The sequence below is a fragment of the Lissotriton helveticus genome, chromosome 10 (genome assembly GCF_964261635.1).
Source record: "Lissotriton helveticus chromosome 10, aLisHel1.1, whole genome shotgun sequence".
Taxonomy (NCBI): domain Eukaryota; kingdom Metazoa; phylum Chordata; class Amphibia; order Caudata; family Salamandridae; genus Lissotriton; species Lissotriton helveticus.
In genome coordinates, this window is record NC_136071.1 from 1,077,261,881 (window position 1) to 1,077,275,042 (window position 13,162).

The window sequence follows — 13,162 nt, forward strand, 5'->3', positions numbered from 1 at the left end:
TCAGAATTAGGGGAACAAAAATAATAAAGGCTGCTTCAGAAAATCACAAAAAAGTAGTCAGGAGCAGGTGGCACGCACCTAAAGGTGATTCACATACTCTGTAAAAATTCTGACATGCAAATAAAGCATTTCAAGCAATATGTTTGCATTGTAAAACATTTGTTTTATTGTAAAACCTGCCATTGTTTTGTATGAACTAACAAAATATGCATTATTACAATGGCATTGTTATCAATGGGTACTTCACTTTCGTTGGGACAGGATGTAGCATGCTCTGGTCCTCATTTACCAATATCAAATATTAGAAAGAAGTTTCTATCCCACAGTCAGACGTAGTCGCCACTAATGCTATACGATTCCCCATTAATAGCACACTACTCAATTAAAGAGTCAAATATTACTTGAAACATTATGGCAAAGATGTTTTTTTTGCTCCTCTAGATGGAACTAGACCAAAACTTTCTTTGACTTCTATTGGAGGTGTGACGCGCCAAGTATTACAGATACAGTCAATTTCTTCAGATTTCCTTGCGGTGTCAATCTGGTTTTGAATGTTTGACTTACTGCAAAAGATTTCCTTTAGGGCTCCATTATCGGGGCACACTCTACACAGTCAAGTGCTACCCTTCTCTTGTCAACAGGACTCTTTGGAACTGCTTCCTACTCAAGCTGAAATTTGAGCTTCGGTTTAAAAGTAATTCAACAGTAAGGTATCTTGTCAGTGCCTATATACCTCAGCTTTTGAGCACCGCAGTAACCCCATTCTTTACTTTTGGGGTAATCCCTTTGCCATCTCACACAGCACTCCAACCACTTACGTCACATTTCTAAAACCCTCTACCGCCCCTCATCCATGTTTCCCACCTTTTCTCTACCTACACCAAATCATTCATGCTCATCTCCGCTTTCATTTCTGGGCAGAAGGACATGCATGTAATCGGTGGTACGGAAATTTTACTGGCTGCTTGCCCACTGTTTCAGTCCCGGAACCACAGTGGTTAAGTATAAAAAACATACGTGCCAGGGCCCAAAGCTTTGCTCTGACCACGGCCGGCACTATTGAATGCCAGAGTGGCGAATACCAAGGCTGCTTCACCTCATGCCTCTTTAAATCACTAGCAGTCGCTACCTGCCTCTTCATCTCAATCTAGTGGTTCCTTTTTCATCCCCGCATCCTCCTTTTCTCATGTTTTTTACATTTTGTTTTCTTTGACTTACCCCCTTCTCTCTAGTTCTGGGTCAAAATAGATGATGGTGCCCCAAAAAATGTGCTGGTGGATCCCACCTGCAACCGCCTGATCACATTAAGCACTGATGAACCAGACGTACCTGTGAGTGTGGGGATGGAGAAAGTGTGGAGCCTCTGAGCAAACCAGGATGGAATATTAGCCATTTCATATTTGCCATGCCCCTGAACCGAAAAGACTCAGCAGCAGCAGATTTGCTCGCCTACCAATGCTTTAAGAAAATCTGCAGTCAAGGAGTCCATGTAATCAACAACTTAGTTAGTCAAATAAGAACTACTGAGGGACCAGGCCTTGCACCATGGATGAATACAGCTGTGTTAAGTAGAGCATGCAGAAATTGCATACACGAGGGAAGCTTGTATGGCTATTGTTCATGTTATAGCTGTTGTTAATAAAACCTTTTACATATGAAAACGCTATAACTATTGCCTCAGTAAGTGGTTGTTTGCTGTGCCTCTGATCTCATGAAATTCGGCTGGATGGTAATAAGCAGCAGTGATGCCACATCTGGGGCTAGAATTTCTAGGCATCCTAGAGAGACAGCCTAAAGAGGCAGGAGAGCCAATGGCTGATGTCGGCTGAACCATTACTCCATGCAGTACGCTGCAATGGATAGAAGCAGAGGGTAACTGATACACTGCCTAACTAATGGCAGAATAAGGCTGACCCAAGGGACCTTCAAGTATCTACATGGATATATATATATGGACGTATGTGTTATCTAATGATTATTATAACACAATCCTGATAGACAGCTAAACCTGTCAGACATTCCAAAGAGATTCTAACAAGAATTATTGCAATGCAAATCTTTGACCTCCCTTAGGGTTTGTTAGAGGGGTACCCAACACCAAAATCCTTCCTTACAAAGGTAATCTGTATGATTTTGTGTAGCAAAAAAACTGACTGCAAACTTTAACATGATGCAAAAACAATCCCCTGTTAAAATGCCTGTTAGCCTTAGCATATGTAGTACATAATAAATAAATCAGGCCTACTGACTTTATCATACGTTTTAATATTAAACAGATCAAACCAATAGTATCTGTAATACATTTTCTCAACCAATCAGTCCTATAGCTGTTATCATTGGCTTGTCACCATAACCAACTCAAGCCTACCGTATTGAGCTTAGGCACATTTTCTAATCCCAAGGTTGGGCCGAGGAGGTAATCAACACCAAAATCCTTGCCTACTACGGAAATATCTTATATTCTATGCAACAAAATACCCATCTATAGGCTTTAATGTGGAATAACTACAATCCACCCTTAAATGCCTACTGACTCGAGCGTAGGCTTTTCACAATCAACATATCAGGCCAACTATCTTTGTCATACCATTTATCTCTATAACCAAAACAGAACTACTGTGTTGGGTAAGAGCTTAACTATAAGGCAACAATCGTGTATACAATAATAACATTACAAATATGTACAGAATCACAGTTCCCACAAAATGCAAATTCCTACTAAAGAACTTATTTAAGATTACCATAGTACAGAACTTCTATCCCCGTGGTTTGTCTATGTGGATCAGCAACATAAAAACCCTTGTCTACTACTATAGACTGTGAGATTCTGTCTAAGAAAATACCTGCCTGCAGGCTTTAACACTGTGTAATAGCAATGCACCCTTTAAAGCATTGTGCCTTTAACAAATACTTTTCACGATAAGTAAGTCAGGCATCTTTGCTTTTTGTGATCAATTTTCATTATGAATAGATTACACCAAAGAATCTGACATATCTTTTCCCAGTGAACTGATAAGGCCTCTAGTCAATGGCTTGACACTATACAAAACACAGGCCTACCAAGTGTGCACAAACTGGTAGACTGAATGCAGGTGGTACAGAACGCGGCAGCCGGGGCTATTCTGAGACTTGGGCTTAGAGACCGGATCTCCCATCACATCAGAAACTTGCACGGGCTGCCCGTGCGCAGTAGAATTCGTTTTAAGGCAATGGTTCTGGCCTTTAAGGCTTTGCATGGCCTCGGAGCAAAGGACATCTGCAGAAGAGTCGCTGGTTATGTACCGGTTAGATCTCTCAGATCCGCCCAACAACATCTTATGGTCATCCCGAAGTATTGCAGGGTCCGTAAAGGAGGCCGCTCTTTTCAAGTGCAAGTGGCAGGACTTTGGAATAAGCTTCCCCTTTCACTTAGGCAAACCATCGATCTGTTGACCTTCCGGAAGCAACTGAAGACCTGGCTGTTTCAACAAACAGCCTAATTGTCTCTTCTTCCTTTCTGTTCTCTCCTTTTCACTTCTTTTTTGTGCTTTTAGCTTTTGGGTTTTTTCTGTGTTTAGCGCCGGGACACTCTTTGCGTAGCTGTGCACTCTATAAGACTATTTTAACATAACATAACATAACATAACAACATCATTCAATAAGTTATAAAATTACAAATACGTACATAGTTACAGTTGGCAAAAAATATAAAGTCCCTCTCAACAGGTTCTAAAAAGAATTATTACATTAAATCACCAACTCCCCAGGTGTGTCAGAGTGGGTGGCCAACGCCAAAACCCTTGCCTACTACAGTTAAGTGTGAGATTACGTGTAAAATGATACCTCTATCATCTGTAACACAAAGTGAGAACAACCAACTGTTAAAAATGTATTTACTTTAACAAATGTTTTTCAAAATAAATAAGCGAGGCTTACCGCCCTTGTAATAACTTTTCATAATAAGCAGATCAGACCTATGGCATTGGACAGAACTTTTCCCTGTGCACCGGGCAGGCCGATAGCTTGTCACCAAAACCAATACAGGCCTACTCTTTTGAGTATAAGCTTTTCTTCAAGGCAACCATCAGGCACACAGTCATACAATTAGAAAGGTATACAAAACTACAGGTGGCTAAGCAAAATACTATCGCCCCTAGGCGGGCCTTACAAGGATTCTGAAAGAGAAAATCTACATCCTAAGGAGAGGTATGGTGCAGCGGCCAGATCGGCTGACTTTGGAACACGGGGTCACTGTTCGATCTCCGGCAGTGGCAGTTCAGCATCATGTGACGCTGGGCAATAGTTCACTTAATCTCCACGACGGCCCCTGGTGCCTTGAAACCCTTAAGGTGTGATATGTTTGCGCTTTACAAATAGGAATTATTATTTATGATATATACAGGTTTGTCACAGGGGACAACCAACAACTTTTCCCACTAAGGAAATCTGTGAGATTCCATGTAACAAAATACCAATCTACCTTAAAATACCTATTGACTTTGACATATTCTTTTCACAATATTTACACCAGGTCTATTGACTTTACCTTTGGCTTGCTACTATTACTAACTCAATCTAGCTGTATTGAGTGTAAGCTTTGTCACGTGCCAAAAGTGCAATAGAAGTCCTTTTAGTGGTGGTGTAAGAACACAACTTCGGCCAAATCAAATGCCCCACTAAGAGAAACCAACATGTGGGTGGGGGTCTAAGCCCTTTTGAAAGCTCTTTTTTATTGATCACAAAAGGTTGGCAACAATTGCACGGTCAAGGCAGACTAAGTATTCAAGTAGATAAATGTAGCTCTGGATCTCTTAAACACACACCTTTACTCTCAAGTCTAAAGCTGAAGATGGAGAGGGAAGGGGATCTGTGCAGCTGCCAGAGTAAATCAGTCAATGTAAATGATCTATTTATATAATATACCTTAGCTGCATTACAGTGCCATGTGTGTGCCCTGAAATTGGTACTTAATGCGAGTTAGTGAGCCTCACTAGGCAGCCATACTACTGCTGGATCAGACAGCTGGATAAACTGCTGCATGCAGGGAAAGCACTTTTCTGTGGAAGTATACAACTTCTGCCCAACCACACCATGAGCTCCTGTCCACCAACATGTCATTGGAGTGAAGGCCCTCTGTCATATTCATGAAAAGTCTTTTTTAGGTTGATCACATACGATCTGGTGACAGCGGTGCTGCCATGCCAGAACTAAAGACTGTTTTGGGGGCGTATTGCCCTTAACTTTTACAACATTGTCGTCTTTCTTTTTCAACTTAATTGCTTTGGACAGACTCCTGAAATCTCCTAGTATGTTGTGTTCACTTATTTACATTTCTTATTAGTGGTACATAGTAGGAATTTTTTATTGTTTGATAAAATCAGATATCACTCACAATAATAATACCACAGGATATCAATACACGATGCAATGTACGCATTTGAAATACAAGGAAAAAACATCAATTATCTTCATCACTATCACAGGTGGAGCCCCCTCCCCTCTCTAACTCAAGTCTGCCTCCTTGCATGTGTATGTATCTACTTGTTGTATAATTGCAGCCCTCTATAGTCTTCTGTAATACTTTTAGATACGACTGCCTGCAAGTTCCACTGTTTTCTATGCTGCGTTGAAGAAACAGATGAGTTAGACCAGTCCGTAGATTCTGCTCCTGTAATACCAGAACCACAAACGCCTGTATCAGCCCGGTGTAAAAATAGTTTTCTCCATTACGGGAATTTGTGGATAGTATTGAATTTGCTCCGCAAACAAGCTATGTATTTAAATACCAAATGGAACTGCCCAGATCTGCAGAAGCACTACCCCAAGGCAGCTTCCTACCTCTGGTTAGTCTAGCTGCCCACAGGAAAGATCAGACAGGTGCTCTGCTGCCAGGCCTGAGGGCAGGGAAAAAAGACAGGGAAAAGGGAGAGGAAAGGCAAGAGTGACGTTTCCGACAGTTTCGTAAAATCAAGCCCTTAGGGTGGGATGGTTAAAAATACTTATTTATTCACCAGAAGAAAGACTGAAGCTGACGTAAATGGGGGTAGTGGTCAACAGAGAGGCATTGAGGTAGTGGTGGGTGCGGCTGCATTGCACACTACCCGCACAAACCCAGCATGACTGCCAATGAACATACACAAGAACTACAAAAGCCAATATTACTGCCCTCATGTGCTAAAGCATGCTGTGCTACCACTGTATAGCGAGACAGGAGGGAGTCACCAAGGAGGGGTATAGTTTTAAAGAAGTTTCTCATGGATTCAATGCAAGAACTCAGCGCAGAGAGAAGGTTACACCCAAACACCAATAGCATTCAGTGAGAGATGATACTCCACTGGGCTGGGCCAAGACATGATTGACAAAGTTTCAAGCCAAAAGTTGAAATAGGGTAGTAGAAGAAAGACAAAGGTTTAAAGGGACAGATCCAACGCCCACTCAGTGTATAATGTCACAATAGCTTCAACAGCTGCGTTGTCAAAATCCACACCCAAAAATTGCACCTGATCCTACTTCATTTGCATCATTTAACAACTTTAACTGAGCCCGTGGTCAAATGGAATGCTTATGGCCTGAAAGGTGCATAGAGATGGAAATAACCGAACTTAAAACAATCTTGTAGTAAATATAGTATTAACTATTAAACACAGCAGAAACCTGGGTAATATACTATACGAACAATAGTTCCATGGGATTCATTCAAAGTGAAGTACATCCGCGGATTACATTTTCAGACTATAAACTACTGTTAATAATTTCATATCAATGTGCCAAAGTGACGAAAAATGCGAGGAGATCACGTTTTCTACATAACTTCACAAAAAACCTACACACTTAGCAATGTGAGGGTACAAACTTTATGGCTGTACATAATTATGATTTCGCAGCAGCTCCCAAAAACTGCTTCGTTGTGTAGTGGCACTCTATAGATGCCATTTAAACCACTAAATTTGCATTGTGCATGGTAATCAAGAGTCTGGCTTACAGAAATTAACTTATGATATTTCTCCCTTACGCCAATTAACTATTGAATATCATAAAATCTGAGCATCAACACACTTTTATATCAATGTATTGGATGAAATAGCAATATTTTGACTCGCTGGTAAACGAATGAAACAAATAGCTATCAAATGAAAAAGGAAACAAATTAGTCTGCAACACACAAATGGAAGAAGTTTTTAACTTTGAGTTGATCTTCAAATTCTAAACGTTTCAATGACACTAGCAAGGTGTCCGGACGTTGATGCATTATCCAAGTGCGTGCAGATAAAGTGTTTATCCCTCAGCTACCTCTGTCCACAAATGACAAGTAAGAGACAAGGAGGAATGATCAGAAGGAAAGGTAAATTATGAAGAAGGGCAGCAAGCACCGGAGGAGATTGAGTTGTGAGGGAAATTGAAGGCAAGAACAAAGGAAAGAAAGTGTGTGAGAAAGAGCGAGCTGGAGAGAGGCTGGGGAATCGAGGGACAGAAAGAGAGAGGAAGACTGAGGGAAAAGAGTGTGAGAGAGTGAGACAGTAAGATGACAATAGATGGAAAGAAAAAAACTGAAAGGTAGGGACAGAAAACGAGTGAGAATTAATATGGTTGTGGGAGAGAGAATGAAGCGTGAGCAAGAGTGAGAAAACGACCTAAAAAATTGCACAAAGAAAGAGGAAGAGCTAGGTAGGGAGGAAGAGCTAGGTAGGGAGGTAGAGTGAAAAAGTGAGGTAGGAAAGGAGAAAATAATGTGGAACAAGATGGTGTGAAGACAACTTAACGAGAGAAGGTCTAAAATGAAAAAAAAAGAGTAGAGGGCATGAGAGAAAGAAAGAGTTAAAGAAGCAAAATTACATTTAACCATACTATCAAGGACCTGAATCCACATTTGCAAGTATGCATTAACCCAAATCCGGCATATACAGGAAGTGAGTCAGAGTGGATTTAGATCGACTGTTTGTGTAGCGAGGTAATGCCCCAGTTACTTATTGGTAATCTTCATTACTGTGAAACCAGGTCTTCCTGTCGCAGTCCTTCCAGCACGAGCATCCTTCCTGCGGGTACAGAACAATCACATACCCTACAAACAAAAAAGTTCCTCAAATTTGGCCAGAACCTAGCCATAACTCAGGAAAGGAGGAACTAGAAATGACCACATCCTGAAAAAACAAGCACAAATAAGAAACTATAGGAACGGAGGGTGGGGACCAGCACAGTGACAGGAAAACTTATACTCAGAGTAATGAAGATTACCTGTAAGTAACCTGGGCCTTACCTCCTCATCCATCTTCCTGGTCCAGTCTTTACAGATTTTAACATGGAAACTGCCAAACCCAGGCCAAAGCACTCATTCAGAACATCTAAATCCTGAATGGATGACATGAAGATGGAGGAATATATCTGTCATTGTACCATGAGGTAAAATGCTTACAGAGACGATTATTAAACTTCAAGGTTGATGGTTTTCTTGGAAATTGAATATTCTACGCTAATTCAGAAGAACAACACTCGACTATCAGAGCTAACCTTTCAATTGCCAACCCCCCAGGTTGTGATGTTTGAGGGTGGCTGGGTTCACATGAGGGGAACTGAGAGAGAGGTAATTGCCAGTGAGGGTGTATCTCCATATTGAGCAGAAGACAGAACCAAAATCTCCTTGGTTAGTCAATTGGACCGCCAAACACGGCGATGGCGGTGCAGTTGTAGCCGGGGACCGCTGCAACAGCGGTCTGACCGCCGTATTACGAGTTCAGCGGTCAGACCTCCCTAGGACCTCCGAAACCGATTGGGATCCGCGATCCCGGTCGATGGCGCAGAGGTCTTGAGGTCACAATATGCTGGTGGTGCCGGTACGGCACTGCCAAGCATGTTCCGAGTTTCCTCACCACTAACGGTCTCATCAAACTACTGACGGTGGGGATACAAAGGGGGCCCCCCGCATGCAGGGAGGACTTGTTTTTCACATGTGTGCATGCACCCCTGTTCCTGCACAACATGGACTGTACAGTCCATGCCATGCAGGGGCGTGCATGTAATTTGGTGGGCACTTGGCGGTGATGTTTGGCGGTGTGGGAGCAGGGCGGTGGCGTGGTGGCCCACTCCCTCAACACCAAACTCATAATCAGGGCCTTAGTGAGTGAGGAAAAATAAACTAAGCTAGAGAAAGCTAATGTAGAAGAGAAAAGAACAGGTGACAGGAACAAATCGTGAAAGAGAAAGTGGTGTGTGCGCGCATGCAAGAGAGGAACCAAGGAAGAGCTAAATAGAGTGCGAGATTAAAAAAAGAGAGTGATGGACAGAGAAAGACGGTGACAAAACGAAACCTAGAGATTGAGGGAGATGGTGAAAAGGAAAGCACGACAACAAGTGTGAGAACACTAAAGATGAGAGAAGGTGGAGAGCAGATACTGAAATGATGTAAGAAAGAAGTACAGAGAATGAAGGAAATTAGAGAGAGTAAAAGAGATAGAGAGTGGAGACAAACATTATTGGAAGGAGAGCGAGACAGTGACAGAAAGGATAGGAGAAAGTATGAGGAAAAAGAGAAACAATGTGAGAAAGAGGGATCTCAGCGCCATGATCCATTTGCTATTAAATTGTCAGATTTCCTGACTCCTTGTATTTCTGGAGAGCAGCTTCAAATTATTTTAAACCACCACTGAAGGCAAGGCCACACAAGGGCTTTTCCAATACGCCCAGCAAAAAACAAATACATGCATTGGGCACAGCTATTTCTTACAAAGGATGCCGCATTCCCAGACTCCAAAAATCACATCATGAATATTAGCTACAACAATGCTTAGCCGACCTGTTATTCTATTGTCATTCCAAAGAAAAGAATCAATGTTTCAAACGTGGCAGAATAACGGTGCCAGGTGACTAACTTGGAGTTACAAACCAAGAGCGTTCATGCAGATTCCGAGGACAAATCTAGCTGTATGTGGAAGAAGCTGCAAGATGGAAGCATGCAGCAGCATGCAGCAGACTATAACAAAGTGTTTCCTGAGGGGGAGACGGGTGCAATTCTTCGTATAAATGTAGAAAAACAAACAATGCGGAGGTCAAGTTCCCAAATCACAAGGGTACAGCTACAGACGTGGGTGAGGAGTGGTATTTTAAGAGGGTGAGCTATGAGGACTAGGAGTCAACATAGAAGAATATTGGGAGCACTGTGGCTGGACTTGGGGGCACCCTAAGCTTCACCTATCACTGTAGTAGGTTTAAGCTTTTTTTAAATTCCCAAAATAGTCCTGGTACCATATCACACCAGTGCCCGAGGGAGGAACGTGTGTTAGAGCTCCCAGCAGCATTGCGAATTATACACACCGGTGTGTAATAATGATTGCAGTAATGCACATTTTGTGCCTCTTAGATCAATTTAACAAGCAAACCCCCCGCCACACCTCCACCATACGCTGTTCTTCCCCATGCTATCCCAGGACACAACTTTGGTGCCGCCTTTGAAAGTACTACAACTCACATCATATCCAAGATGGTAACAGCCCTTCCAGAGATACAGTTAGTTACAGACTCAGATATGTAGGTGATTAGGCAAAGGCAATAACGTTGAACTTATAATCAAGGAGGCATGAATCAATTTTGGCTTCATTTTTGTCTCAAGCAGGATGCGCAATGTAACAAATATATATTTGCACGAGTCATTACAGCATAAACAGTTTTGCAAAGGGGAAACTGAAGGAAACCAATTTTCTGACTATTGGAAAATAGAGGAATTCGATGTTCTTACTATTACAAAATAAATAGACCGCATTTTTTGCTTTCAATTAACTTCTTTCTGCATAAGAGTTTTAGGAAAAAAATCATGCTTCATTAAAACGATATGGTAAAAAATGATCTAACCAATGGATTTAACGGTTTGTTTTGCTACTTAAAATTTTTCAAAAGTGAATTAATAAAAATGATATAAAACTAATTTTTCCTTCATTTTAGAGCGTTCTGTCGTATTAGAAAGTGTATACGTATTCGTTTCATTTCATAATATACAAACAAGTAACGTACAATAAATTTTCTCCTTGGGCAAATCCTGTTTGCTTTTTTTCCAAATTCGCAAAAATACCAACATTGGTGCACAATAAAGGTTCTCCACTTTGAAGCTTAACGTAATTTGACCCTATTAGAAAAGGGTTAAAAGCCTTACATTCGGACTGAACAGGGTTAGGAAAGGAAAACAATAGATTTTTCAAAAATGTGTTGCATTGTTGGTCGAAATAACTAAGACGTAGTTGGGTAGGATACGACTGTGTGATGTGTTTGAAAAGATGCTTCAGAATATACAAAACATTGGAATTATAAAGGCTGCGTTTCTATAAGGTACAACTGCCAAGATCTGAACTATGGAGGCCTGTGGAGCTCAATCCCCCGTCCCCAGGACCTGCTCTGGTAGCAAAAAACCTGGGCTTCAAATTTGATTCTGCACTCTCAGGCAAAGCACAGGTTAATCATGTCTCCTCTCAATGTTTCTGGAAATTAAAAACTCTTCGTAGGTTTCTACATTTTCTCCCTATGGATAGCAGGAAGACAGTGGTTCATGCTTTGATCACCTCACAATTAGACTATGCCAACAGTCTGTATTTGGGCCTCCCTGCAAATTTAATTAGGAAACTTCAGATCATCCAAAATTCAGCCGCAAGGTTTATCAGGAAAGTCCCACTTCGCCATCACATCTCTCCTCACCTGCGGAGCCTTCACTGGCTTCCAGTAAAGAAAAGAATAGAGTTTAAAGCATTAACCATAGCACGTAGGGCTCTGAAAGCGAGAGGTCCCAACTACCTCAAAGCAAGAGTACAGAAATATACCCAGACTAGATCCCTTAGATCCAACCATCAGGAACTATTATTAGTTCCACGCTATAAAAAAAGCATGAATCGGTGGGTGCTCGTTTTCTGTAAAAACAGCTGCACTCTGGACCACCATGCTAATATACATCAGGAAAGCAAGACAGAGAGACTGTTTAGGAAAACTTTGAAAACCTGGCTGTTTAGCCTTCCATGAATCTCCTAGCTATCTTGATCCTGCTGCTGCTAGCGCCGGGACACCCCTGTTGGGCGTAGCCGTGCGCTTTGTAAGTGGTAATAATGATAATAATAATAAGGTGAAGTGAACCTCAAAATGCGAAGTTTGAGAAAAGTAATTGACATCCACAGTTTGGGGACTGTTAATAACACTTCATTTTCCCTTATAAATGGCAGGGCATTTGATTCTAATATTTAAGCATCCTCATAAGTGACTCTTTTTTCTAATTTATATTAGTCTTTACATTTTCCCGATCCGAAAACCTTGAAGCTATTAAATATTGACTGAATAACAAAGCTCGTGGCCGTGATGGTGTCTCTAAGGAGCTCTAAAAATACAATGTTGATCTTTGGGGACCTTTACAAAGTGTGTTTTTCAATCCCATAACTCAACAACCATTAGCAGACTCATGGAGAATGGAGAAAAAACATCATAATCCGCGTTTTTAAACATGAGCATGGGATTAAAGTGTTATGGTCCTATCTCACTCATCAATTCTACTGTGAAGACTATTGGTAGGACACTTTGATCACCGCTGGGCTAAGGAGAGAGGCATTTTGACACTCAATGTGGGGTCAGGGCAGTTGTGGGTACTACTTAGGGAGCTCATAATCCTAGAAAAAGCTTGTCCCTCACAGAATCGGTACCAAAGACTTTACGTCAAATTAAAGTACAACTTCGCTCTGCAACCTCTAATGGCATATATCCTGACTAGAGGGGGATAATATCCAAGTTAATGTGATTAGACAGCATTAAAATGATTGTACTGATACACAAAAAAAACACAAGACAGCATACTACAACATGCAGGTTAAATCAGCTGGCAACGGTAATAGGGAGCTTCTCAACATCCTTAGAGAAGTCGCTGGGGTTCATTCCCCTTCAGAGTGGAACAACTCCTGCAGCCTCTCTTTCGACACCCGCTACACAAAACTAATTTGTTGGAAACATCAGGCAGGTAAGGAAAGAGATTGGTCACCTAGAAAAGACAACTGAGACCAATTTCTCTCTCTCCTCAGCTGACTCGTACAATCTTTCTCTTTGACTAAAGAGACCCCAGAGGACATCAAACTCATAACTAGATCTATGAATACCACCCAATGTTCTACTGATCCTTGTCTCTCCCGTAATTATGAAGATAATGAACCATTCACTTGTGGAAGGCATTTTT

The 13,162-nt window shown here is 41.5% G+C and overlaps 1 protein-coding gene across 7 annotated transcripts in view; it reads right to left on the bottom strand.

Moving 5' to 3' along the window:
* Positions 1 to 13,162, bottom strand: part of PHF14 (PHD finger protein 14) — a 1,314,486-nt gene that overhangs the window by 166,290 nt on the left and 1,135,034 nt on the right. The window lies entirely within an intron of this gene.